The sequence below is a fragment of the Ammospiza caudacuta genome, chromosome 9, assembly GCF_027887145.1.
Source record: "Ammospiza caudacuta isolate bAmmCau1 chromosome 9, bAmmCau1.pri, whole genome shotgun sequence".
Taxonomy (NCBI): Eukaryota; Metazoa; Chordata; class Aves; order Passeriformes; family Passerellidae; genus Ammospiza; species Ammospiza caudacuta.
The window spans coordinates 33,824,741-33,851,482 of record NC_080601.1 but is presented as its reverse complement, the minus strand read 5'-3'; the positions used below and the strand labels follow the sequence as shown (position 1 = coordinate 33,851,482).

The 26,742-nt window shown below is 39.1% G+C and overlaps 1 long non-coding RNA gene across 2 annotated transcripts in view; it reads right to left on the bottom strand.

The window, feature by feature from the left end:
* Positions 1 to 2,814: 2,814 nt before the first annotated feature.
* LOC131561545 (uncharacterized) overlaps positions 2,815 to 26,742 on the bottom strand; it is a 44,862-nt gene continuing 20,934 nt past the window's right edge. The window contains exons 2-3 of one of the 2 annotated variants that reach the window (XR_009275079.1): positions 15,133 to 15,251; positions 2,815 to 3,567 (exon numbers count right to left, since the gene is read on the bottom strand). This is a non-coding gene — a long non-coding RNA (uncharacterized LOC131561545). Of the gene's footprint in view, positions 3,568 to 12,080; positions 12,306 to 15,132; positions 15,252 to 26,742 lie in introns of those variants that run through there. The other variant, XR_009275078.1, reaches the window with a different exon arrangement.

Here is a 26,742-nt window from a genome sequence, read left to right as displayed (position 1 = left end):
CCTCCCTGCCTGCATCTCACACTTGCCCTCCTACAAATGCTCTTCACAGGGAAGCCCAGCTGAGAGGCCTCATTCTGCTTGCTGTCATCTGCCCAAGGAGGCAGAGGACGCCTTTCTTCTAAATAAATTATCACTTTTAGGCAACCTTGTGATCAGTGGGGACAGCAGAGCGTTGTGTGCAGGCCGGGCACAGCCAGCTGGGGGTTTTTGTTCCTTGCGGCCTGCACAGACTGGTGAGAGCCTGGCCAAGAGCTGGGGTTGAGCCGTGTCTGCATGCTGGGCTGCTCTGGCATCCCAAACAAACCTGGCAGGCCCCACACAGCTCCAAGGTCAGGAGTTCTGGCTTTAAAAGGGATGAGTTTTGGAATATCTGTTGAAGCTTAATTCAGCATTTTGGGGTTGTCCACTGTAGGTATCACAGAATGCGCTATCACGAGAGTATTCATGCTTCATGCCAAAAATTCGCATATTTGAAAATTAAACAGGCTCTCTATGGTCAAAATTCACAATCTGTTTTATCTGCATTCAGCTTCAGTCATCAGGCTGACTGCAGCACCTGACATCCTGAATACAATAGCTAATAAGCTGAAATTCAGTTACATTCCAGAAAAAAATGTCACAAGCCAGGGGTTTATATTGGCCTCCAATGGCAGAGAAAAGACAAAACAGGTACACCAACTGTTGAATACATTTTTGTAAAAAATCACAAGGGAATGAGCAATAGTCTGCATGATTGACTCAAGAATTTCCAACAGCCTTTCTGGCTTTTCTACCAAAATAAAACAAATGCTCTAATTCACTCATCTTTATTATGTGACAAGTGTTGTAGCACATTTAAAATACAACAGAATTCTAGTAACCAAATTTTTTTTTTATGGATACTTGTATTCAGCTGAAAGCATTATATAAAGTCAAATATTCCCTATGATTTGGGATATATGGCAACAAATCCACAATTCTCTATATTACCTTATTTGTTTTCATGTCAACACCATGCACACAGCCGAATTACAATTCCAAAATCACAGGGAATGAAGGAAATATTTGCTATTAATATGATTGCCCTCAAAGTATATGGAATTTCTTTTTATGATTCTTATATAACCAATTCAGTCTGATGTGGTGAAAGTGTAAAAATGCCAAATCCAATGTATAAACAATATTGTGCCCTCGAGTTAGTCAGTAGCTGAAACACATGGTTATGTTTTGGAACATAACTGAGCTGAACCCACACATTTCTCTTTTTAGCATGTGTGATTCCATCAAATATGTTCAAAGCTCAATTCCTGCTTGTGTTCTGTGCTGACAGCTATAAAAACTAATGACTGTACGGCAGGGTGGAACATTTGGGTCACTTTCACCAGCAGAAATCAAGAATAATTTTCCCATTGTGCCTGAGTAGCTTCACACTGAAATCTCAGCTGGCAATTTCTCTGAGTAAAAAACAAATCCAAAGCAGGACTGGATGGCTGGGGGGCACATGGAATTTGTACTACAGCTTCTTTTAATAATGACATGCATTAACTATTCTAATAAATGACCAAAAAATATGACACAGGGACCTTTCTGAAATCTCCTGTTAGGTCCGTATGGCTTTTTTGCTTTCACAGATCCTTCTGGTCTGGCCAAAACAGCACCACCACATTTTGTTGCCAAATTTGCCAGGCACAACACACAATCAGTATATTGCTATATTTCTCTTTTTTTTATAGGGAGAATCAACTAACTTGTTCCAGCTTTCTTTCCTGAAAAATATGGTATGAAAAGGTTTTCCATCTTTTACATTCTATCACTGAATTTTAAGGAAAAATTACAGCACAGTACAGGGAATTTGAATAAGGCAATGTTTAACAACACAGTCGTGCCAGAGAAAAATCAGTGAAGTGGCAAAATCACAGCTCAGAATTCCTAGGGATGACTGAGAAACACTGCCAATACCAGAGAGGTTATTCTGTTCTTGTCTCTCAATAAAAGCCACAAGCACGCAGATCTGGGAGGATTTAACGTGGATGTTTGAAAATGCCAAAGCAGTTTAAATCAGTCTCTTTGTTTATCAGCAGCTCCTCCCAGCCCCACGGAGGAGTCAGCTCCCAGTGCCAGCTCCAGCTTCACAGGCTGAGCAGAATTTTATAATTTTATAACACTGCTCTGCCAAATTACCAGGGCATGACCATCTCCCAGACCTGCAGGCATGGAACATCACCAGGATCAGGCTTGGGAGCAAAAAACCTGCTCCCTTCAGGTCTCATTTTTACATCTCTGCACAAAAGATCTTCCAGCAAAGTGCTCCTGATGCAAAGCTGCAAACATTTCGTCACATCCAGAGACACACAGGGAAAGGACTTGAGGCATTCCCTGTTCCTCCAATCCCACTAACTTCTTGTCCTCCAGGCAAGAACAAATCCAGGCAGTTTGTTTCTGATAAATTTCATTTATCCAGACCTCACGTAAAGTGAGGTGATGTTTTTCCACAATACAGTGGACACTGGATCAGGTTCTGTGAAAAGGTGTCTCTAGGTGGGTAAAATTTTACAAAACCTTCTCATTCCCTTGGATTTTGTACTAAGGCCCAAATAAAGCATTAGCCAATAATTTATTACCAACGCACCGTTAATATATTTTCAGATATGCAACACAATTATATATATGTCCATAAAACATATTTCTATACATCCCTATATATATTTAAAAATATACCAATTTTTATTGAATTCAAATGCACAATATAACTTTATTGAAGTATGTGGGGTTTTTGGCTGGGATTTATTAACTGTTAATACAGCAAGAAGTAAATTTAATTTAGGAACAGGGCATTGAAAAATGTGCTCATTTTTACAGGTAACATTGAACTCATAGAATCATTTTGGTTGGAAAATACCCTTAAGAACAGAGTCCAAGACTTTAAATATAAGCTATTAAGACAGGAGCTGTAGTTTATCCAAGCTGCCAGAACTCAAAACTTTCCGACCAGATTCTTCTAGATATTCTACAAGTGCAGGGTGTGATGTTTAATATAAAATTTATTTACTTGGTTATATTTTGTGGTCTATGGGATTTCTTATTTGGCAGAATGGTACTGCAATATCCTAAAATCACCATGCAAGTGAAAATATAGGAACTGCAACCTGCAGTTCAATCACAAGCCCAATAAGAAACCCACTGTACAGCACATCTGTAAGGAACAAAACAACTACATGAAATGGGTGTTATTCAAGCATGACTGCAAACATCAACTTTTATTTGCCTGTGGTAGACCACTGTCAACAATTGCTGTATTTTACAGACCTATACTCCTTCCTAAATCCGTTTTTTAGCATCTCTCTCTTTTCTGATGGGTGTCAGGAGAGCTTTCACAGATCTGCAATGCCTCTCTGCAAATGTGGCAATTTCTTGTCAGATGCGCAGGTGGCCACTTACTGAAATAAAATTATTATGTGCATCTTCATTCCTTTTGGTGATGCTTGTAGGGAAGAATTGTAGCATTTTCTAATGGACTGGATAATCACCTCTTGGCCTTTCTGCAGTAATGACAAGCAGTGGAATTTCCAAATGTGCCCGGAGTGATTTCTCAAAGAAAAAAAACCAAAATCAAGTAGTATTTAACATCTGTCAAATCTCCCATTTTTATCCAACTTACAGCAACCTGACAGAAATCAATATTCTCTATATGTTCTCTTAATTATTATCCTTTGACATGCACCTGATTAATAAGGAGTAGTAGGGAGGGTGAACTGAAATCACTGCCTCCTTCCCTAATAAAAAATAGCTTGCCAGTGCTTTTTACATAGGAAATGAGCCCTATTCTGTGTTACAACAGTATTTTGCTTGATCACCTTAGAAGGTCAAATTTCCCTGACTCACAGACACAAGGAAAACTTCCTGGACAGCTTCCTCCTTCTAAAGGCCCAGCATAAGACAACATTGATTTTTCTTAATCAGTTAGGCATGCTATAGAAGATACACAGAAAGGAAAGAATTTTAAGAAAGAGAGAAATTTCAGAAAGATTACATTAATTAATTTTAAAGCATTTCAGTGTATATATTATATATTTCTCACTCTGCCTTTTCTGCTGTCAAGATCTAGACTTGCAGAAAACACCTGCAGCACTGCACTATTTTAACTGAGGCAATTTGGAAATAAAGGGTGAAGTGGAAAATGCCCAGCTCATCCCCAACCCAGCTGTGCTTCATCCTTCTTTATCTGAGATTTTCATCCCTGTTTTAACTGCAGGGAGTCAGAGAGGCATTCCTTGTTGTCCAAATACTCTGCCAGGGTAAAAGATTTATTAATTGCTCCTGCATCTTCATCCCTCCTGCTCTGTGCTACCCAGAAAGGATCTCCATCACCACACAACTGCCATGACTCAAAACTGCCTTTCTGCTCCATGAGGACTGCAAGAGAAGGCAAAGATAATGCAATACCTCATTTAAAAAAAAGTAAAATTCTATCATAGAAACTTTGTTAGAAGGCTTTTTAAAAAAAACTCACTTGTCAATTTTCACCTTCATTGATTTGTCCAGCATCTTAAAAAATTAAAGTCAAATTATTTGGCAATATGTGCCATATTGAGAAGCCTGATTAAAACTTAAAAGGCAATTATTGGTTTTCTAGCTCTTAAAGAAATAATGCTAATGCAATTTTGTCCAAAATAGGAGTTCAGTGAGTAGGACTATGGTACTGAAAACAAAATTGAGGCTCTGCAGAAGTTCTGCTGAAGCAATAAAGAGCACTAAGAAGGAAGAGAAAACCCTGAAGGCCAAATGATCTCTAAAAATACCATTTCACACTTTTTATTAGGAAAGAACAAAAACACTAATCCAGAAACCAATTTATATAGTTAATACCAATTCTCTTGCCCTAGCAAACAAATATGAATTTAAGTGATAAAGCCAGTAAGGCTTAATGTAGGAATTCAAAAGAGATTAAGCACATTTATCACATGCAGGTAGATAACAAATAGAATATGAACCATCAAGTCAGAAAATAATGCCATGAAACCTAAAGAAAGGCAAGGAAATTCATCTCATTATAGCAGTGCTGCTCCTCCAGACTGCAGATTTCTGCTGAGGCTCATTCTCTCATTTCCCACAGGGCCCAGGGTGTAACAAAACCTGCTCACTCTTAAACCAGGTTTAAAGGTTTAAATTTATATAAATTTAAATTAAATAACCACTCTTAAAAAGTTTAAATTTACTGGTCTTGGCAAGGACTGCATTCTCTGCTGAGAACAAGTGGCACGACTCAAGCACTAAAGGTCCCAAAATCTCATTATTTCAGATCAATAAAGTGGTTTTTCACCCACATATTCACACTGTGCCTTCCTGTGTCCCTATTGATCACATTCCTTTAACTGAATAATGTGCTATTAATCTCTGGGGGCATTTTGACTTCTCCAGAAGAGTGCATGTCTGAAGCGAACACAGGAAGACTTAAATGAATGTCAAAATCTTCGGGTTAGGAGGTGCCTTTACAAAATACACAATTCTATTACAATATAATAGCAAGAGAAGTGATTTTTCTGTCTCCCAGCAGCATGCCAAGGGCAGCACTGCAGGGACAGCAAGAAGCTGCTGATAAGGACCAGCTGACAAAACAAGATTTGTTTCTTTCAAATCTTGAAGGAAGCCTACCTGCACCTTTCATCATGGGAAAAAGCATGAGCTAACCCAGAAAATATATATAACATCACAACCAACCCTGCAAGCAGCTTCAAACCACTTCTGAAAATAAATAATGTGCATTAAACATGACAAAACAGTAGGAAGTTCAAGAATTAAAAGGTGGTGTGAGGAATTAGGAAACAAGCAAAATTACTCAGAGTCATGCTCAATGCTCTGTTTGCTGAAGAAAGAACAACAATCTGTTTCTAAAATTCTTTAAGGAAATTGCACTTGTATTTATTGCAATTAACAGATTTTGAAAAATTGTAATACTCAAATTTTCCAGTGCCAAAACCAGGTTTGGTCAACCCCAAGTTAAAAAAAAAAAAAAAGCACCCTTCTGCTTGAAATTGCCAGATATCAGTAATTGCATTGTTATAAAACCTCTTTCACCCCTTTTTCCATGCTGTCCTGCAAGGTTTCACTCCAGCCATGTCCTGTCCATCCTTTTTCTCTGTATGCAGGTCCCACCTCCCCCAGACTCTGCTCTGGTTTAGCACTGAGCTCACTCAACATCTCAAAATAAATGTCAAAACCAAAAGAAACACTGAGAGCAAAAAAAGGGAAATTAAGTATTTCCACTTTTTTTTTCTACAGGACAATTAATTGGTGTCACTCCCATGGATTGCTCAGTTGAATAAATTGCTTCTGCCCAATGGAGAAGGAGATGATTGCTACAAAAACCCAAGCAAACCATGAAATCTGTGGTAGGAACAATCATTAATTTTGAAAGAAGTGATTAAAATATGCCAGAAACATATTTATATTCTCAGCAATATTTCACTGACAAGGGACTTAATTCAGGAATGGGCACAACTTCAGCAAAACTCTTCTAAATATTATTTTTGACATGTTTAAATGGAGGCTTTATTGAATTAAATTTCAGTAACTTTCTGTTTGAAGTTACACTGTGAGATTCACTCATGGAATGAAGTTCAGTGCCACACTTTGTATTTTTTATTTTGTTTCTGGATGCACTCCTTGTAGAACATTAAATAATCAGAAAGTCAAATCTTCTTTGCCTCATCTTCTCACACATTCAAGATGGAATTCATTCTAATTATATCTTTTTAAAGAAATTACATTTTTTAAAAGAAAATTACATTTTTTAGAATAGGTTTTAAAGTCAAAGGTAGCGCTTAAATGATTTAGAATTTTTTAAGTTGCAAAGTGGTGTCTTTTCACTCTTTATCTGATTGTAATAAAGTGAATGCTGGTTTTGCAGGGAAAATACAGAGCAATGTCACTTGCAGAGCTTCTCTCAGGTAAGCACACCCTGGTTCAGTGCCAGCCTAATTAAAACCAAGGTGGATCCAGAGCCTTTCATGGTGCAGCCTGGCTTGTCCTTTCTACATGCCCAGCTGGGGATCACCTTCCTTCACCTGCTGAACTGAGACACTTTTTGTAGTTCGAGAGGAAGAGAAAAACACAGTTTTAACATTTAAAACGAACTCTAATTAGCTCAGCCTGCCTTTATGTTAATGAGTACCCTGCAGCTCAAACAGCACTCAATCGTGCCATTCATTAATTCATCTCACAATTAATTGCATTAAGTGCTTTCCATATCTGCTCTTTTAGAGTCTCACTTTGCAAAAATGAGTTGATTCATCTCTGGGTGCTGGGCACATGTTTGGAAACACAAAAACGGTATTTAGAGCACCAAATACTGTGCATTAACCTCACTACTGCAACTGCTCTGAGGCTCTTGCTATATCAACCCTACAGATTTTTATCCTGAACATTCCCTCCAATGAAATAGATAAGAGATGAGAAAAAAAGAATATTAAATTCTTCTTTTTTTCTGCCAAATAGAGGGCCAGGCAGCAATTTTCTCCAAACAGTAACAACACATGGAGGTCAGTTGTTGTAACTCAGCCTAACACAAGTAACATCACGGTAATTAAACCTGTTAGAAGACTGAATTATCTGCTTCATGAATTCTAGAATTTCCTGCTTGATAAATAAACTAAACCAATAGCAATCCTGTGATGGATTAGCAATTCCCACTTGCCTTTTCCCAGCCCTTCTCAGGCAGTAATTGGCTCTGACACAGTTCATCACCCTCATTGCTACAGCAGCAGCCACCCTGCGTTCCTAAAGGGAACCAGGAGCACCAACGAGCTCTGCAATTAATCACAAAACTCATCACCTCCAGAAGAGCTTTCACCTCCACAGTGCCTTGTAAACATGCACCAAACACAAGTCCAGGACATTGAATCAGTGAGCAGTAATGATTATCCTGTTCACAGCTCTGCCAGGACAATTCCTCCTCTCCACCCGCAGCCCATCCTGCACCTCCTCCTTCAACCCTCCTCTTGCTCATGTATGTTCATTCCCACATAAAGCATTCAGGGAAAAGAGATCTGCTCTAATTTTTCAATATTTGGATATTTTCTCACCCAATTTTAACAACACTTAATGAAATGAGTGATTAGGTGCCCATAGAATCAGAGAATATTTTGGATTTGAAGAAATCTTTAAAGTCTTTGGTCTTCAACCAAACCAAGTTGCTCCAAGCCCCATCCAACCTTTGGCACTCTCAGGAATCTCACAAGGTAGGTAATTTCCTGCATTTTTAGGGTTTTCCCTACACAGCCAGGTCTGCTGTACTGTCCCTATACTGCTCCCAAGAAAATGGAAATAGAAAATAATTAGCTTGTGAGTTCCCACTAAATGTTTCATGTGTTTTGAAAAAACCTTCTATCTCTTTATTCCAAAACAGGAAATCTCAAAAAAAAAAACAAAGCCACAAGCAACCAACCAACCAAAGAAAATGAAATAAAAGATATAAAAGCAAAAGGATTAATCCTTAAAATTAATTACCTGCACTGAAAATGTCCTGCTGACTTCAGTTTGTGCCCTGCCCACGCTCTGCAGGTGCACAAAACAGACCTATGGCACAGGTAGAAGTCTTTGCTTATTAATTACCCTGCAGTAATTAATTAAAACTTTAATCTCAAGCTGCTGACTTGCATTTCTCTGCCTAAGGGAGGTCAAAAGATTCAGAGACAGGGGAATTGTTTCTGTCCCAGACCAGCTGCCCTGCTGGACATCCACAGTCCTACAGCCTTTAGGTCACAGCTGTTCCTCTCCAAGGCTTGGAAAGAGAAACCTCTGAAAATCTGCTGCTGGACAGCTCAATATTTTTATGTCTGATGCTAAGTGCAGAAATTCAATGTGAACTTAAAGGAATATAAATTCTTCTTGTCAGTACTGTCTCTGCTTTCTCAAAGAAAATCCCATCCAAAGCTTGGCTCCTCCATGCTGCATCAAAACCACTTCAGCTTTCCTCCCAGCTTCAGAACAAAATTCTTATGTGCTGCATCACAAAATAATTCAGGCAAGGTAGAAAAATACATCTTTTGGAAAAGGGGATGTTTGGGATAAAATAATAGTGGGGTCCTCCTTAGAACAAACACTAAATTAATAGTAGGAGTTGCCAGAAAACATGGAACAGGGAATACAGAAATTGATAGCAACCTGGAAACTTTAAAGGGCAGGCAAGTAGAGGGGGGGGAAAGCAATAATATTTTTGATATTTTTGCCTGGGAGAAAGCAGCAAGCAATCACATTTCTTACTGGGAGTCCTGGGGACCAGACAGTGCCAGGTGCTCCTGTGTGAAATGGAAAACAGAGAACAGAGAAAAGCACACCAAAAATGGCCTTTGATGGGGTAAATGTGAAAACTCAGACATGTTTGGGCTGAGCATTGCCATGGAATTGAACAGAGGAGCTGAAACAGAGCTTTTTGTGGATAAAATGTATTTCACATTGGGGTCTGTGTTCTTTTGTTGTGCCCAATGTCCCCATTGCAGCTGGGAAGGAATTGATGCCTTGAGAAAGCTGACCCATAACAGAAGCTGGACAGAGCTAAAGAATCAAGCAGGGATTTATTCAAAGCATCTCCTCCATGGACACACCTTGGGCAGCACCAGAGCCCAGCCAGGGCTGCACCCAAGATGAACCAAAATGGCCCCAAAATGCACGGCCGGGCACGGGCTCTGTCCCTGGGATCAGCTCTGCTCCATTTGCACCTTGCAGTTCATTGTCCCATTCCAGCTTTAGCCCTGCAGTCCCACCCTGCTTGTTTTTCTCTCTGCAGCCCACGGGGTTTGTGCTCCTGGGCTGAGATTTGGGTCATTTGTCCTTGGTGCCCAGCTGGAGCAGGAATTGTTTTGTCTCCCTGCTCTGTGCACAGAGCTCACCATCCTTGATGTGAGCCCAGACCCACACGCTAAAGCAGCACAGAAAGGGAAAAATAGAAAATCAAAAACCTGGGGTATCAGAATCACAGCCCAGGCTGGGACATCCTGGTTAAGAAGCTCTGCAGGGAATGGCCTGGGCAGCCCTGATGGAGCCACCACTCAAAAAACCTACTGAGCAAACATGTAATAATAATAAAAAAAATAGTCCATTTGACACCTGATGCTCTAGGAGCCTAAAACAAAGACTAGGAGATTCAATTATTTCTTTTGGCTTTGTCAGGAATAAATAGCAAACTACTTTTTGTAGTAGAAGTAACATTTAGTAATACTAACCCATCAGGCAATATCACCAGCCATAGTCAATGTCAGATCATGAAAGTTTAACTTGTGGCATCAGCAGATAAATTATTTCAATGCAATATCTTCTATTTTTTGTTCATTTTGCATCACAGCAAGTCAGAACTTGGCAAATCAACATTATGGGTATTTACAGTGCAAAATCAAAGAAAAAAAAACTTCTTGCACAGCACATCTCAGATGAAAGGAAATAACCACTACAACAAATAAAACAGGGAAAGTTGTGATATGGAGATCCTGTCTGTACAATATTCACTGATGCTGAGAAAAGCTAGTCCCAGTGGAAGTAAAATTAATGAATTTCAAAATAATCTCTTTTGTCTAGTGTCTGAGTTCAAAGAGGCTGCTCAGATCCTCAGAAATCATTAATTTGTGCTTGAATTCTCTGCCTTGGTAACCTTCCACAGAATTCATTTGGGCTGACAAAGGAATGACCCATTTCACACAGAATGCTTTTCCTGCTGGAATGAGGGCTCTGGATGGGCAGCTCTTCCCAATTTCCACACAAAGCCTTGGCTCTGACAGGATCCCACTTCCTCATTCACAGTCATAAATCCTCTTACATTTCTCTCCCACACTTCAAAAAACCAGCTTAGCAATGAAAGTGCAATTATGTAATTCCACATAACTACACCCTGTTCTTCTGAGCGTATTTAGGAGCTTGCCTCTCTACCCTAAGTACCCAATCAGTCTAATTCAAGGCCTCCATTACTCTAATCCCAGCTCTAAGAAGATTTCCACTAACAATTTGCTTGTTCCCAGCCATTATTACAAGCCTGCCAATACTCTAATTATGAATTTCATTTCTTTTGGTCATGTTACCCAAGCTATTTAATAGGTACTTTCATTGATTTAGATTTTTGGGTTTAGTATGAGGTTTTTTGCCAAACAGCTTTTCTATAAAAGCCACAATTCGTAACTGCTCCCTAAGCCAGATGTATAATTTGTTTGAATTTTGAGAGAAATGAGAAACTTTATTTCTGTTCCTGAATTCTTATCTTTCCAGATCATAAGAGCCAGAGAATCTGCTTTCCCACCCTAATTGATTCCCCATAAAATTCCTATTAGTTATGCTGAGTAGTAGACACTTATAAGCTAATGGAATTGGGCAACTTAATTACAAAAGCATTTTAAATAATCATCTACATCTGTCTATTGCAGCATTTCCACATCGCCATGGCTTGCAGCCCCATAATGCTGAACATAAAATCATCCACATGCAATATTGCACTGGGCTCCAAAGTTTTCACTTTTGGAAACAGGAAAATTGAAATCTGTCAAGTTTTCCCAGAGTTTTGAAGGACACAGCCCAACCTCCTTCACTCCACACCCACCCTGCCCAGGCAAGTGCACTCAGAGGGGGAAAGCCTCAAGTCCCACTTTTTAAAATGTCATGGATTGTGCCAAGGGTTTGAGGATCCTGATGGTTTCAGGTGACAGAAATCTCTCACAAGGGCTGGGGTGGTTTTTTTGGAAGCCCCCACAGCTGCACATCAGCAGGTAATGTTTGGCAAAATCAAAAATCAGCACTGCACATCACAGGATCCTCCCAGGTGAGCACCAGGAGAAAGAGCCAATCCCAAACCATGGCATCAAGTGAATTAATTGATCCATTACATATTTAAAAATCTAAATTTAAAAAACTTTATCACAGAAATTCCTTCAGGAAAACAATCTCATGAGCAAATTTGTACCCCAAAGGCTAAATCTGCGCAAACTGGCCAAAATTTCAGATGATCCAACCAGACACAGAAGAATATGGAATAACATCAACAAATAGCAAACAAAGATGCAAGTCTTCCTATGCAAAAAAAGCCAATGCTGATGAAAAAAATCATTATTTATGACTAACTTGGTGTTGCCTGCACTGACATCAGAGTTACATTTTCTGTACATTGTACTTTCAGATTCAATTGCTCTGTGTGTACCAAATTAATTTACAGATGAAGGTAAGATTTCACCTACTACCTGTATGGCACCTGATGCTCCTCTTGACAAGTGATAGTCTAATTCTATTTTCTGTATAAATAATTTTTTTATGCACACACACTGGAACCATACTGCACCATGCTCCAGATATATCTGCAAAGAAAAGGTGCAGCCTAAATTAGAGAACAAATTGAGGGCAATTTGAGCACTCCTCCTCCTTGTATTTTTTCCACAAAGAAATACAGATTAATTGTAAGCCTGGAATTTCTCACATTTCAACTGTCTCCTTGAAAATCTGATTGTAATCTATTAAACACTATTTCTCAGAGATTATAACAACTTAATCACATCCTTCTATGTACAGCCTTATACACCAAATGTAGCACTTTGGAATAGGAGAGATTTCTCAAATTTAAGCTATTTATATATGTCTAACTCTATACTTAAAATGGATTCAAACCCCACTCACTTTTTTTTGTGGAAAGAATTCTACAGGTGCTGCAAGAAACAGATACAAATTAATTTGTGTTTAAATTCACATTCTCAGCTTGATTCCTGTATTTTGCTTATTTACTGATTCAGTCCCCATGACTACACTTTTTGCATCAATAAAGTAAAACTGTTTCTTAGTCCAATTCTTTAGCATTCCAAATATTTTTACAAACCTGTTGACCTTTAAGAAGTCAAGTATTTAATTTTATTTAATCAAAGATGTGCCTTGAGAATACATAAACCCTAAATCCATTGAAACTGGAATTTCAGGAGAAATAAAATCGGGCAGTGTGTTGTGTTGCCAGACCCATTTATCGATAGTTACATTTTTTAAAATAACCTTTTGCTATAAAAAGCAAATTGGGTGAAAATTACCTTTCAAGAAATATCCAACACAAAAATAATTGCTTTGAATGCTATAAAACTAAAATTACCACGTCAGTGCCAAAACCAGCAAAGGAATTTGAATCAATGGCACGTTAAGTCATTTTCCATCAATAATTTAAATTCCAATCCTTTTAAATCTTTGCGCTGATTTGGCATTACGGAAGTATTGTACCAATCTTCATATCCACATATCAGGAGTGCAGCTTTTCATGGTGCTTTCCTGTCATCTGTGAGGATCAAGAGTTCAGTTTCTACTTTGAAACAGTCCTTAATAGCAACAGCAATCCCCAACATCAAACTTTTCAATTGTTAACTTTTTTTTAAATGATGGCCATTATAGTAAAGGAGGGATGGTGGAAACGGAAAAACAACTAATCCCCCACTCTGTAGTGGGGTTTAAAAGTCAGTTTCCCTCAAAAATTTTGGTAATAGAAAATTAGGATAAATCAAAAAACACCAAAAAAAACCAAAACCAGCTGTCCTGGGTCAAAAGAGCTTTGTCCATGAGACCAGCTGGGATGAGAAAGTGAGAAGTCCATAACCTGAGTACTGGAAGAGCTTGAGCTGAACTCTGCTTGCTCCGCCTGCATCTCCTACTTGATTACTGCAAAGGGCTCTGAATCACCTAAAAATCATCACAAACCACTCACTTTCATCTACAACTATGCATGTAGTTGACTTATTTCTATTTCTCTTCAGGTAACAGACAAAGCTGTTGTGATTTCTACGTCACCTTTGGAGCCTTTGCCAGAACCAGGATTACTGGCAAGGAAGAGAGGCAAGTATTTCTCTGAGCCCTCAGGAAGAGTCAGGAGAAAAGCTTGAGTTTGAATTCCTAAGGGTGTTCACCTCCCAGAGCAGTGCCTTTAACATCTGCCACAAGGTTTGTAGAAAAAGACAGGAAATGTCACTTGTTCAAGAATTCCATTTTGACCTTCCTGAGAGAAGAGAGCAGCTTGGATCAGGGGCACAGGCAAAAGCTTCCCCCAGGTGACAAAAATTGAGCTGCAAGCTGAACCTTCACATCCCCACCATGTAGGCTCCCAAAGGAGATGAATATTCATAAAATTTGCCAACAATTCACCTGCAGGAAACCAGACACTGTGGGGGAACCTGAGGTTAAATCTACATGGAGTAAACAAGTGCATCTTTGGTGCCATGTAGCTTCCAGGCCAGAGCCACATTTGCTTCCCAAGCTGCAAAGGCAAAACCAGAGCAGGAAAATCTGCTTCAGCCATATTAACACCCCACCCATACACCACATATACACTGAATTTAAGGGTGCCCATCAGAGCTGCTCCCTCACGCCCCGGTGCAGTGATAACTGCAAATTGCAAACTCCAGCAGCCAGAGCTGCCTGCAACACAGCCTGGCTGCCCCTGCAACAAGCTGGTTTTATACATCTGCAATGCACTAAACATAATTATCTGGTAATTTTCCTAAATGAAAAAATGAATTTAAATTACTGAAGCACAAAATGCCTTCTGCACGCCAGCTTGCAAAGGGCCAAGCTTGCCACATCTAGAAAACAGCAGTGCTTTATTCTAATTTTGCCTAAAGTAGATGATACAATTTCATAAATAAGCTTTTACACTGGTAAGACTGAAGAAATGGCTTCATAATGTTTGTGCAACTTATTTTCTCTATTTTCAATTCCAGCAAAGCCAGAATTTCAACAAATAAGAAATCCCTTTGAGAATGTGAAGGGCAGACCTCAGTTCCACACATGTTAGATATTCTGGTTTTTTATTCATATGGATAATTTTGTCAAAGGCCATGAAAGTGCTCCCATGGACACACCACAGATCAAATCCTAATCTGAGCTGACAAGGTGCTGATCAGTTAAAGGTTGGACTCCGTGTTCTTAGAGGTCTTTTCCAACCTAAATAATTTTATGATTTTTACTGATAATTAACATATAAAGATATATGAATAGTACAATTAAATGGAAGCCATATCCTGATTACAAGCAGCAAATGCAGTTAATGCTTAAAGGAAATAAAAAATGCTTAAAGGAACTAAAATGCCTCCCATTTGCTGCAAATATTCCATATATTCTGATCCCATACAGGACAGAGAGGGAAGTGAAGAGGCTGATTACCTGCCAGTGCCACCAGCCTGTCCTGAGGACACCTCAAGTAGCAGCAGATCCATGAGAGAAATGTTCAGAGTTAATCAGGATCGATTCACTATTGACCCGTTCAACACACAGCTCAGCTCCTACACAGCACAGAGCAATGTCACAGATAAATCAGGTGTAATAAGGCTGCCATTGACAGATTGAGAACAGCAAATGCAGCGTGAACAAAGAATTGAGTCCACTAATCTATATAAAAAAGGCCACTTTCATTTTGTGAAAATAATAATTTAATTTACTTATGTAAATCCTGAAAAGAAACAAGGATGATGGGTTTAACATATGTATTTTCTTTTATGATTTGTATGATTTAACAGAACATTTATGCATTTGTAAGGTTTGTTTTAAAAACTGGAGATTTAACATACTTGTGCCTTGTAGCTATTTTTCAATCCTTTTGGTTTTTCAGTTGTGTCTTTGAAGCATGCCGACTTTACATGAGTATGTAATTGCTTTACAAATTAATGAACAGAATTAAAATCTGCTCTGAAAATGGGATGAGTTACTCAGCATTCAGAATTTCAGAGAGTGGCAAGGGAATGTACTTCTTGGGGACTCTGCCAAGATCACAGCTATAAATGGATGGGTTATCCTTCCCTCTTTTGGAATGGTTATCCTTTCCTGTTTTGGAATGTGAAACTTTAGGAGAGGTTCTCAGGAACCAGGGGGTCTCTGGGGCACAATGTGTGGCTCAAGCCAGACATCTGAAGGAAGGGAAGCAAAATGACCCTGCAGTGTGGCTGAGCTTTGGAATCAACTGATCCAACCCTGCAATATTGACCCTCCAGCCAGCACACAGATGGGCCCAAAGGATAAGGAGAATCCATTTAGAGTATTCCATTAAAATTTCAGGTGGAAAATGGAGCTAAATTGTGACAGTGTTCACAGGGGTTTTCAGATGAGGGAAGAGACGAGGATCTGACTCCATGTTTCAGAAGGCTGGTTTATTATTTCATGATATATATTATATTAAAACTATACTAAAAGAATAGATTTCGTCTCAGAAGGCTAGCTAAGCTAAGAATAGAAAAAGAATGATAACAAAGGTTTGTGGCTCAGACACTGTGTCTAAGCCAGCTGGCTGTGAATGGCCATTAATTAGAAAGAACCACATGAGACCAATCACAGATGCACCTGTTGCATTCCACAGCAGCAGATAATCATCCTTTGCATTTTGTCCCTGAGGCCTCTCAGCTTCTCGGGAGGAAAAAATATTAAGAAAAGGATTTTCATAAAAAGATGTCTGTGACATTAAATGCCACCTTAGGACTGAATCTTGGGGAAATGGATAACATCCACACAATCCTGCTCTAATACAGTGTGGAAAGCGCAAGGGTTTCACCTCCTAAAACAGAACAGGTACAGGCAGTCTTGTGTATGTCCTAGAAAACTAAACTAGGGACCTAAATTAGAATTAACTGTTAAAAATAAAACAAAAAATTAGATAATGTAAAGATTAGGAGAATTTTCCCACCTTCATAACAATATAAAACACTAACCTGCTGCTTTAGGACAGCACAAAGTCAGCAGATGTGTCTCTACCCCTGATTATATTTGTAAGTTTCTCTTTCCCCCTTAGAAAACTGGAAATACAATTTTTCTCTCAGAAGCTCAGCCTGGCTGCCAGGTGCTCACACCACACAGGGGTGCCCGGGCAGTGTCACCACAGTGTCCCCACCCTGTCCTGCACATTGTCCCACCCAGCTGCTGGGGAAGGCTGCAAAGCCTGATTACCCCCACAGCAGATGTGACTTCTCTTTTCCAAAAGATAAACACCAGACAAAACAAGGCTTAAAGACTCCACATGAAAAGATTCAGTTTCAAAGACAACTCCAAGCAAAGGAAACCTTGGCAGAAACGCTCCTGAGGGCAGAGGCACTGCAGGAACCTCATGTTGTGATTTTGCTCTGGGTTAAATACCTGTATGTTTAATCACTGACACTGATTTCTGAAGGGCACAAACACAGCAGAAACAGCTGTGGGTGCTGTTGTGGGATTTGGTTTCCTCCTTTGCCTCTTCTCAGCATCACAAGCAATTCCAGATTTATGGGTCTCAGCATCAGCCCCAAGACAGGACTTCGCTCCATTTCTTTCCATTTTAAAGCTTTCAGGTTTCTGCTCCAGTTTTAGGTTTATTTTCGTTTTGGTTTGTGGGGTTTTTTTCCTAAATTCACATTCTTCATTCCTTAAAACATTCAATGAAACTCCTTCAGCACTTTTCACTGTGATTAATCTCACCCTCTAGGTCTTCCTTTTTAACATAATCCATTAGGCCTGCATAATTTTTTGTTCTAGACCTGGATTTATTCAGAAAGTTGCATTTTTAAGTGAATTCTCAATTACCACTTTGTTTTCTGGTTAACAAAGTGATTGCTGCTGGCAGCCTCAAGAGATCCAGCCAAAAAAAAGCAGTTTGACAGAAATGTGAGGTTTCTTGATTAGCTAATGACACTGGCTCTCCCAAAACAGCATCTTTTATGCTGATCTACATCTGTTTGAATCTGAATTATCTACTACTTCTATTTCCAAAATTTAAAGCCAAAACAGCCTGCCTGCTGCTTTCTCTGATGTGTCCAATGAAAATGGCAAAACATTAAAAATGAAAAGAAATGTCATTTTGCCTTTTTTCTTTTTGTATTTTACTATTGAGGCTGCTTACAAGGGAATCCACTACTTCTTGACTAATAACCAACCCATCCAAGGTGCTGGCACAGAAAGGTCAAGGAAGAAAATTAAGAGATCTTAAGTAAACTAGGAAATCTTAAATTCACCCAGGCTGCCTAAGAGACAATAAGAGCTGTATGATTGGGTGGACTGTGCCAAATTGACTTTTCCCTGGACACAGAGAACCTTGGAGGGATCAAGATGGGCTGAGCACCCACCAGACCGAGCCAAATGGGGGCAGTTTGGTCTTCAAAACACTGATTTTTACTCCTTTAGCTACAAAAGCTTTATAATGATTGGTTAAATTGGTAATTCCAAGCTCAGTGAAACTAAGAAAAAGTAGTAGACAACTTCCACAAAAAGAATAAAACTGCTCACACAGCTTTCAATAGGGAAACGTATTACAAGAAACTTATTTGTCAAGCAATTATTTTTTAAGATCTGTCTCAAAGCACGAGTATTCTGAATGAGGTCCTAATGAGCACTGTTCTTATTCTGATTAAGCAACTCTAATGGCAGTCCAGCCCTTTTCTTATTTGCACAGTTGGACCTGAAGCTTGATGTAGAATTTTTCAAAAGCTTGGAGTTTTCCATTGTATCATTTCTTAGAGCCAACTTTTTATCTTCAGAACAGTAGAAAATTAGAGTGATCACAATATTCTAAAGGACCAGGCTCACTTCTTGAGCAAGAGGCTAACCCTGCTGTGAATGCCAGCAGCAAAAAAAAACTTGAGAAATTGTCAGCTGTTGTCTCAAACTCCTCAGGGAGCTGCAAATTACCATTACACACAGTTGATAGATGCCTCTGCAGGAGTTACCTATCATGAAGTCCACATTAAAGACTTATTTATGTCCTTAACAGGAGAAGTCTTGCTGATCTGAATGTCTTTAAGCAAAGGATTAATTGCCTCTCCCTCGAATATCTGATTTTGTTCCATCAATCTGATTACATCACATTCCCTTGTCTGCAGCACAAAACTTCATTACAGCCCAACCCCTGCAAGCAGCTCCATTACCCTAAGAACAAAGCCAGCTGTGACTGCAGTGGAGCACCATGATTCAAGGTGATTTTAGCTCTCTCACTTCATCCCTCATGTTTGCTTCCTTATGGGGTTTACACTCCTGCAAAAAGGGTTTAAATCTCCCAGAACAGGGAGTGTGAGCAGCAGTCAACCCACGTAACATTGGGCAGTGTGTCTCAAGGAAGGGGGATCTGTTGCAGACATCTTTTATGGAAAATCCTTTCCTTAGTATGTTTCCTCCTGAGAAGCCTCAGGAACAAAATGTAAACAATGGTTATCTGCTGCTGTGGAATGCAACAGGTGCATCTGGGATTGGTCTCATGTGGTTGTTTCTAATTAATGGCCAATCACAGTCAGCTGGCTCGGAGAGAGAGCCGGAGCCACAAACCTTTGTTATCATTCCTTCTTTTTCTATTCTTAACCAGCCTTCTGATGAAATCCTTTCTTCCATTCTTTTAGTATAGTTTTAATGTAATATATATCATAAAAATAATAAACCAGCCTTCTGAAACATGGAGTCAGATCCTCATCTTTTCCCTCATCCTAAGACCCCTGTGAACACCGGGGTCAGTCCTTTGCTTGTGCCTAGTACCTGGTCACTCATTTATTAATTGTGGAAACTGGGTTCTTACCCAGATCACAACAGAAAAAGGAGAGTTTCGTGTCAAAGAAGTGCTCCAAAAGCCCAGCATCTGCCTGCTTACTGCACAATCCACTAAATTGTTCAGCAATAAAAAGGATTAAATGTATGCTGAGCTGGAAACAGCCTGGCAGCAAGCCTGCTCCATGAAATTCTGTTTCTTCCTCTAACTTCTGATTAAATATTTTATGGAAATACGTTTAAAATATGTGGAAATATGTTTAAATATGTTCTGTCCGATCCCTGGAAGCATTCAAGGCCAGGTTGGATGGGCCTTGGAGGAACCTGGGATAGTAGAAAGTGCCCTGGGCCATGGCAGGGGTTGGAAGGAGATGATCCAACCCAAACCATTCCATTGTTCTATGATATTATCAAATTTCTGCTTCTCATAGCTCCAATTCCCTTCAAAATTCACCTATTCAAGATCAGCAGAAGATACAAGAAGCTGAGGACATCCTCTCCTTGTATAAATGAAAATACATTTATTGCTGTGGACATACCCAAAATCTGATCATTCTAGACCAGGGATACCTTTATCCAAAGTTTAGCCAAAAGTAACATTATTTCCATAAAAACTTTCCACAGTGAAGAATCAGTGGTCCTAATTAGTTAATTTTGAACAGAGCACCTCAAAATGAGTGATTTCAGTGCCAGAACCTTACCTTAACCTGACCACTCTTTTAAAAGCAAGTCCTAAAGGACATAAAGATGAAAAGGAGACAGAAAGAAGCACATTTGCACACTTCAGAAGCACAAATTGTACAATTCAACAATGCCTGGCATTTCAAAGTCGGGCACAGTGAAAGGGGCTGATTGTGGCTAAAACCCAGGATCTGCCCCACGGCTCCAGCATTCCCTGGGCTCCTGTGAGCATGATCAGGAATAAAGCAGGGACAATTGCTGAGAGCCACGTGAGGAGAGTGCCAGAAGTCACACTGCAGCTCCTCGGAGGGCTGGGATCAGACACAGCTCCAGTGTTCCCTCCCAGGCACGTCCTTCAGTCCCCCCCGAGCTTCCCAAAATCACAGGGCCTGATCAGCCTGGGCACTCAAAGGATGACTGCAATAATTTTAAGTTCTGTATTAAAGGCAAACAAAAGCTCAGTGGAACACCTCACCGAAAAGCAGGCTGCTTTTAACAAAATCACAAATTCTTCATTAAAAAAAAAAAGTTAAAAAAATTATGTGATATCAAATTTCCTCCGCTCCCTTCTCATTTTTCCCCAGTAGCAAAAATGAAAAGGGAAGAATGTGACCAAAAAAATACACAAAGCAAAATCAACATTTCTTTTCCAAAAATTTACAAATAAATGCCTCATTCATAAATTCTATTAAAAACTATTTCAATTTTTTCTTTTCTTAATGAAACTGTCCAGCTCAGGATACATTTAACTCCTTTTTTGCTGAATAATTTAGTGGCTTGTACAGTAGACAGAACATATTTAAACATATTTCCACGTATCTTAAACATATTTTCATAAAATATTTCATCAGAAATTAGATGAAGAAACAGAATTTAAAAGGTTACATGGATCTATAACCAGTTTTCAGGAGCTGAGAAGACAACACCCTATACATGTACCTCCTACCCACACCTGAAATGTGATAAACACTTTGCTGAAGTACCAAAAACACTTTGCATTTTTAAAATGGCATTCTGCTTTTCCATAGATTTTCACACACACCTTCAAGTCCCAACACCATTTGAAATGGTTCCGTTTTATTTTTGGAAATACAGCACTACAAAGTGCCCTACAGTGACGTCTCTATCCAGATCCTAATGAAGAGTCATCCATAAAACAGAAGTGGCAATAAAGCCATTGAAATCAGACAAGAAGACTGTGGTAGTTAATATGTAGATAAATTATTATTCAGTAATTAGCAGGGAGGTGCAAACATGAGCCTGACAAGTATCTGACAGCATAAAATGTAGCAGGAGCCTCTAAGAATGAGCAGAAGGAGAAAGATCCTCCAGAAAAAGATGCCCATTTGTTAGTCTCAGAGAAAAGTCTGCTTCTTGCTGCACCTCCCTATTAATAGGAGAAATGTAAAAGGTCAAAGAGGAGAGAAAAAAGAAAGATCAGCTGAGGTCTAGAATGGCTTGGAATTGTCACCCTGGGGCAGAGATGCTCAGGCAGATATAACAAAAAAAGGATGCAAGAAAAGGAGGCAAAATCAGGAATTCCAAAGAGAATGGGATTGTTTGTGCACAGTCTCTTCAGGATGAGAACTGAGGACATCAAATTGATGTTCACAACAAGAGGCAGTTTGTCATTCAACCCTTTGTTCATATTAAAAATTGCTTATTGAGACATAGATGGACAGAACCTGCTGAGGGTTGCTAAACACACAGACAAAATCTGCTGGAAGAGTTTGAGAGCTGCCAACTCCTTTTTATGCATTCAGATGTATCTGGATATTCAGCTTTTATCCTAATTTGCACTCAAATAGAGCACAACAAGGAGGCTGACTACTTTTGAAAACTTCATCCCAAGTTCTGACAGGAACAAGGATCCTAATGACTGTTGTCACATCCTTATCAAAGCATTTAATGTACAGAACTCTTTAGAGTATAAACACCTGCAATTTTTTACTTAGAGTTCCCACTGGAAGCTATGATCTAGATAATGGTAAGAAAAGGATATTTTTCTCTTTAAGTATTTACCTCTCCCCAGAGAAATTGCTCTTCTTCCTCTGGGTAATCTAAAGCAATTTGAGATGGTTCTTTATGTTTATAAATACAGAAACCAAGATGTTATGCAAGAGCAGACCTATAATTTATCTTGGCTGGCTAACCAGTGTGTTTATTTATCCTCTTTTTCCACTTACACAAGAGTTCTCTGAAGCCCAGAAAATCACTGCCCTAAGGCAGGCTAGATCTGCACAGCCATGAAAAGTGATACAAACAGCCACAGATCCAACAAAAAAAATAACCCCAAGTTTAAAGCAACAAAATAATATACAGCCACCTGTGCTGTCATCTCCTTCCCTGCTGCAGGAGCACAGGATCTCTGAGATCAGAGCTCTTTCCCCAATTTGGGCAGAAATTATTCCTAGAGATCCCTGAAAATGCTTAGTGCTAATTAATACATTGAGCTAAAAATATTCAATACTAACATCTATACAATGATTCTACAGAATCTTTGAAAGGTTGACTAAAAAGGCAATTTGGTGTAGTCAAGCCTGAACTTCTTTGGCAGCTAACAAATTATTAAATAAAAAATAAAGAATGACTTGAAAAAATATTTGGGAGATTTTACATCTTTTTACAGGGCTATTTTGTTCTTTCGTTTATTCATTGATTCCCCTGCCTGCTGCATGGGATTAATTTTCTCACTGTGGAACAGGGTGTACAATAAATTTAATGACTACATTGAAAAATTATTTATGTAAACAGAAAAATAAGTACTAAACCACAAGAGGAATAATTCTGGGTTAGATTTGTTGTTTAACTTCTGTCTTTAGAGGGAAAATGAATGACATCTCACATTTAAGCTCCTCACTATCACATCTACCCTGGGTTACAGCAATTGAGGACCTCACTTAAAAAGTAGCTCCACTAAGAACCATCAACATTTAGATTATTTAGATTAAAATAGTTAACCTGAAGACCAATTGGAGAAAAAAAACCTAAAGAGACGTGAAAATAAAAACCAAATCAATTGGTTTATGTTTTACCATTAAAATTCAATTATAATTGTGTTTTTAACAGATACATTCTGAATCTAGTCACTTCTCTAATCAAAGTTGTCACTGAGGGAGAAATTTTAGATTTTTTACAAGCAAAAGTAGGGCAAGTCCTAGCAAAGCAGTTAACAGCTGTGTCATTTGGTCCCATTTCTATTTCACTGCCTATCAGCCTCAAAGCTAAATTCTATGAATTTATTAAAAAAACATATGAGACAATGCAACAAAGAAGAGATTTAGAGAGAGGTTTTAAAAAGCACAATAAAGTAAGTGAAGACATTTACAAGGTCACTGAAAAATTATGAAACCATGGGGAAGATGCATAAAGATATTTGTCTGAGCTTGTAAAATGTAGATTATTTAGACTGAAACTCCAGCCTGGGCAGAGAACCTAATGTCAAACTGAAGGAAGAAAAATAGTTTTAAAAGACAGCCACTGGCTTGTACCCAGACATGCATGGTACAAGCCAGTGGCTGTCTTTAGCCAATTTAACTGATTAAAAAAAGTGATTTTTTAATATTTCCTGCTCTTTCCATAGGGGAATTCCCATCCTGTTTAGTACTATCTTGGGTGTCGTAATGTAATGAAAATTTATTCTGTTGTCTCATCACCTATCTCTTTAGGGATTACCTGGATTTTCTGCAGTGACTTCAAAAACTAAATCACTAAAATAGGGGACTTCTCACACCAGCATTGTCCCCATGGAAAAACAATGTCAGCAGGAGGAGGAGACACATCCTGCAGGGCTTTTCCAAACTAAATGATTCCCTGATTCCATGACATCATGGAAGAGCCAAGCCAAGGGTGTTGTACTTGCCAGGAGGTGAAAATGGAACAAACAGGACCCACTTCTTGTGGAGGGGGAGCAGAAATGGGGGAAATTCCTCCAGGCAGAGCAAGAGGCTCACTGTGGTACCCAGCTCTGACCATGTGCTGAGAATCCCATCAGAGGCAACAATCTTCCTTTGATTTAGCAAAAATAAAGATTTCAAATTTTTTATACAAAATATTTAGATACCCAAGTAAGATATAGATGAAGAAGCAGATGCAAATATCTCAAAGCAGCTGAAGAGCACAGGAGTGGCAAATATATTGTGTCATTCCTCTTCCACTCCTCCCTCTCTACTCAAATATTGTGCTTTCTTTTGATTTGAGCATTGGAGATTTGGTAAAAATCTGTGCCATAAACCAGGGGGAAAAATTAAAAAAATCAGTCTATTTTAAGCCCAAGAGCAGCAGAAGATGAGCAGTTGAGATGATCAATGGCTCTTGAACAGGTACTCTGCGTTTTATTATACAAAATAATTTGAAAGTTGTATTCTCTGTTCCAGAGTCATAATAACTTTAAAACTTAATTTCCCATAGATGTGTTATGTGGTCCCTGTGGATATATAATTCCTGGAGTCCCAAAATTTTGGGTTCAAGTGAGATCCAGCACAGAGCAGGCCAATACCAAAGGAAGGGGTCATGTCTGATTTTATCTCCCCTGTTGGTGCTTAAACAGCTGAGTTGCTTCTGCTGGAAACTCTCCAGTGCTCTACAAAGAAACTCCCACCACTCTGCATATGTTGGGTTATTATGAACTGCAGAGATTAATTACTGAAAATATATTATATTTCCATGCTTTCAGGCATCAGTGGCTGCAAGAAAAAAATGCCTTTTTGAACTCAATTGCTGTTTGTTTCCAGAATGAGCCATATGTGGCTGGCAGTGTGCAAAGCTTTGTCCCCAAGATATATCATTTAACTATGGGCAGCATCTGGAAAACAGCACCAATAAATGTGTCACAATGAAGTACTCTGTAGAAATGACCATTTATAATATTGTGGCACCCTCTGTTCTTCCTGCATCAACCATCTTGTCCTTGCATTTCCACATTTATTAAGTGCAAAAAGTTGGAAGAGGTTTCTTCCTAGGAGCTGCACTAGCCTGGTTATGTGAGGAAAACTGTTCACATTGAGCTGGGCTGGGAACAACTGAGGAACTTCTGCACAGTCCATGGCACACCTTGTGGCAATTGTTTTTACTTGATTTAATCCATGGAATACTTTCCCTGCCACTGATCTCAGCAAAGCTCCCCTTTAAGGATGTCCTTGCTTTGCTGAATTTTGCTGTTCTAGCATATTCCCTGCCACAGTTACAAGAGAAGCCATAAATAAATCAATTTAGGCTGGATGGTGGATCCTGATCACCATCTCTGCATGTCCTGGGCAGAGGTGCCCTCACCCAGGTGCTGCTGGCTTAAATGAACAACCCCAGAGTTAGTAAAAACCTTATCCAACCAGATTAACATGCTGATAAACCAGACATATCTGAGATATTAACAAATGCAGGTCTGGCATTGCAATAACAGACATCAATATTTTGGTTATGTGTAACAACAACTGAGAACATGGCACAAGGCATCTTCGCTTGGACTGACTACGTGACAGGGAATATTTGTTTCCTTAAAATTTTATTATATATCTAATGGGATCAGAAATTTTATTATTTTATTATATATCTAATATGCAATAATATCTACAATTTTATTATATAGCTAATGGGATCTCTTCACTGGCCTTTAAACACCAGAATGCTAAGCAGAACTGATAAATAAAAATAGCAATATTTTTTCATGCACATGGTGGGCTTACAGTTGTAGAACATTGATCATCTTATTAATTATTAAATCTTGGTCAGCCAGGGTGAGATTATTAAAATGCCTGACATTCAAGCTCCATAAACACTGCTGCATGGCAATTGTCTGGAACAAGGACCCGGAGTGCTGCAATTCTCACCTTCTTCTCTTTTGCATAGTTCGAGAATGTCAAGTGAAAACTCACAAGAGGCACTATAAAAAGGGAAATTTGTGAATAGCAGTGGGTCAGAGATGCTCTGTCTGGGCACATCAAAGTCCAAAGGAGAGCAAACAGAACAAAGCAGCTCCTGGCCATGACTTCAGAACCAACATTACTGCTGAGCTTCCACCAGAACATTGACTCTGGAAAGAGTTGGGTTCTCACCAGGGTCTGTGAAACACCAAGTTGAAATTCCCCATCTCTCCAAGCCTGCAGAGTGCTCAGAGCCAGGCACGACCCCTCTGGGATCAGCAGGGACAACTGGAGAGCCAAGAGAGGGAAAAGAAAAGGCAAGATTGAATCCTGGGACAGAAAGAGGGCAGGGGACAGATCACCCTGGGAAATGCTTTATTTCTGTGTGAAACGGAGACAGAAATAAATTTAGGCACACTGTAAGTCACTGTCAAACCAACATGCCCTGCTAGAAAACCTGGAATTTTGTTGAGACCAGAAATAAATAACAAGCAAGGCTTTAAAAAACTTTGTAAGCTATTCTCCAGATGCTTAAAAATATATTTCCCAATACAGAAATGCACAGCTGCCACAGTAACTTGAATTGAGTGATGTGTGTTGAAGTGTGAAGGTCTGAGAATTTAGATTCCTCAGAATCTAAAAGGTACTATATTTGCTGTAAGTTTCCAGTAAATTAAAACACAAAGAATTCTGGTAGAGTAGAAAGGAATTTCTGTATCTCCTTTACACAATGATTGTATCGCCTACA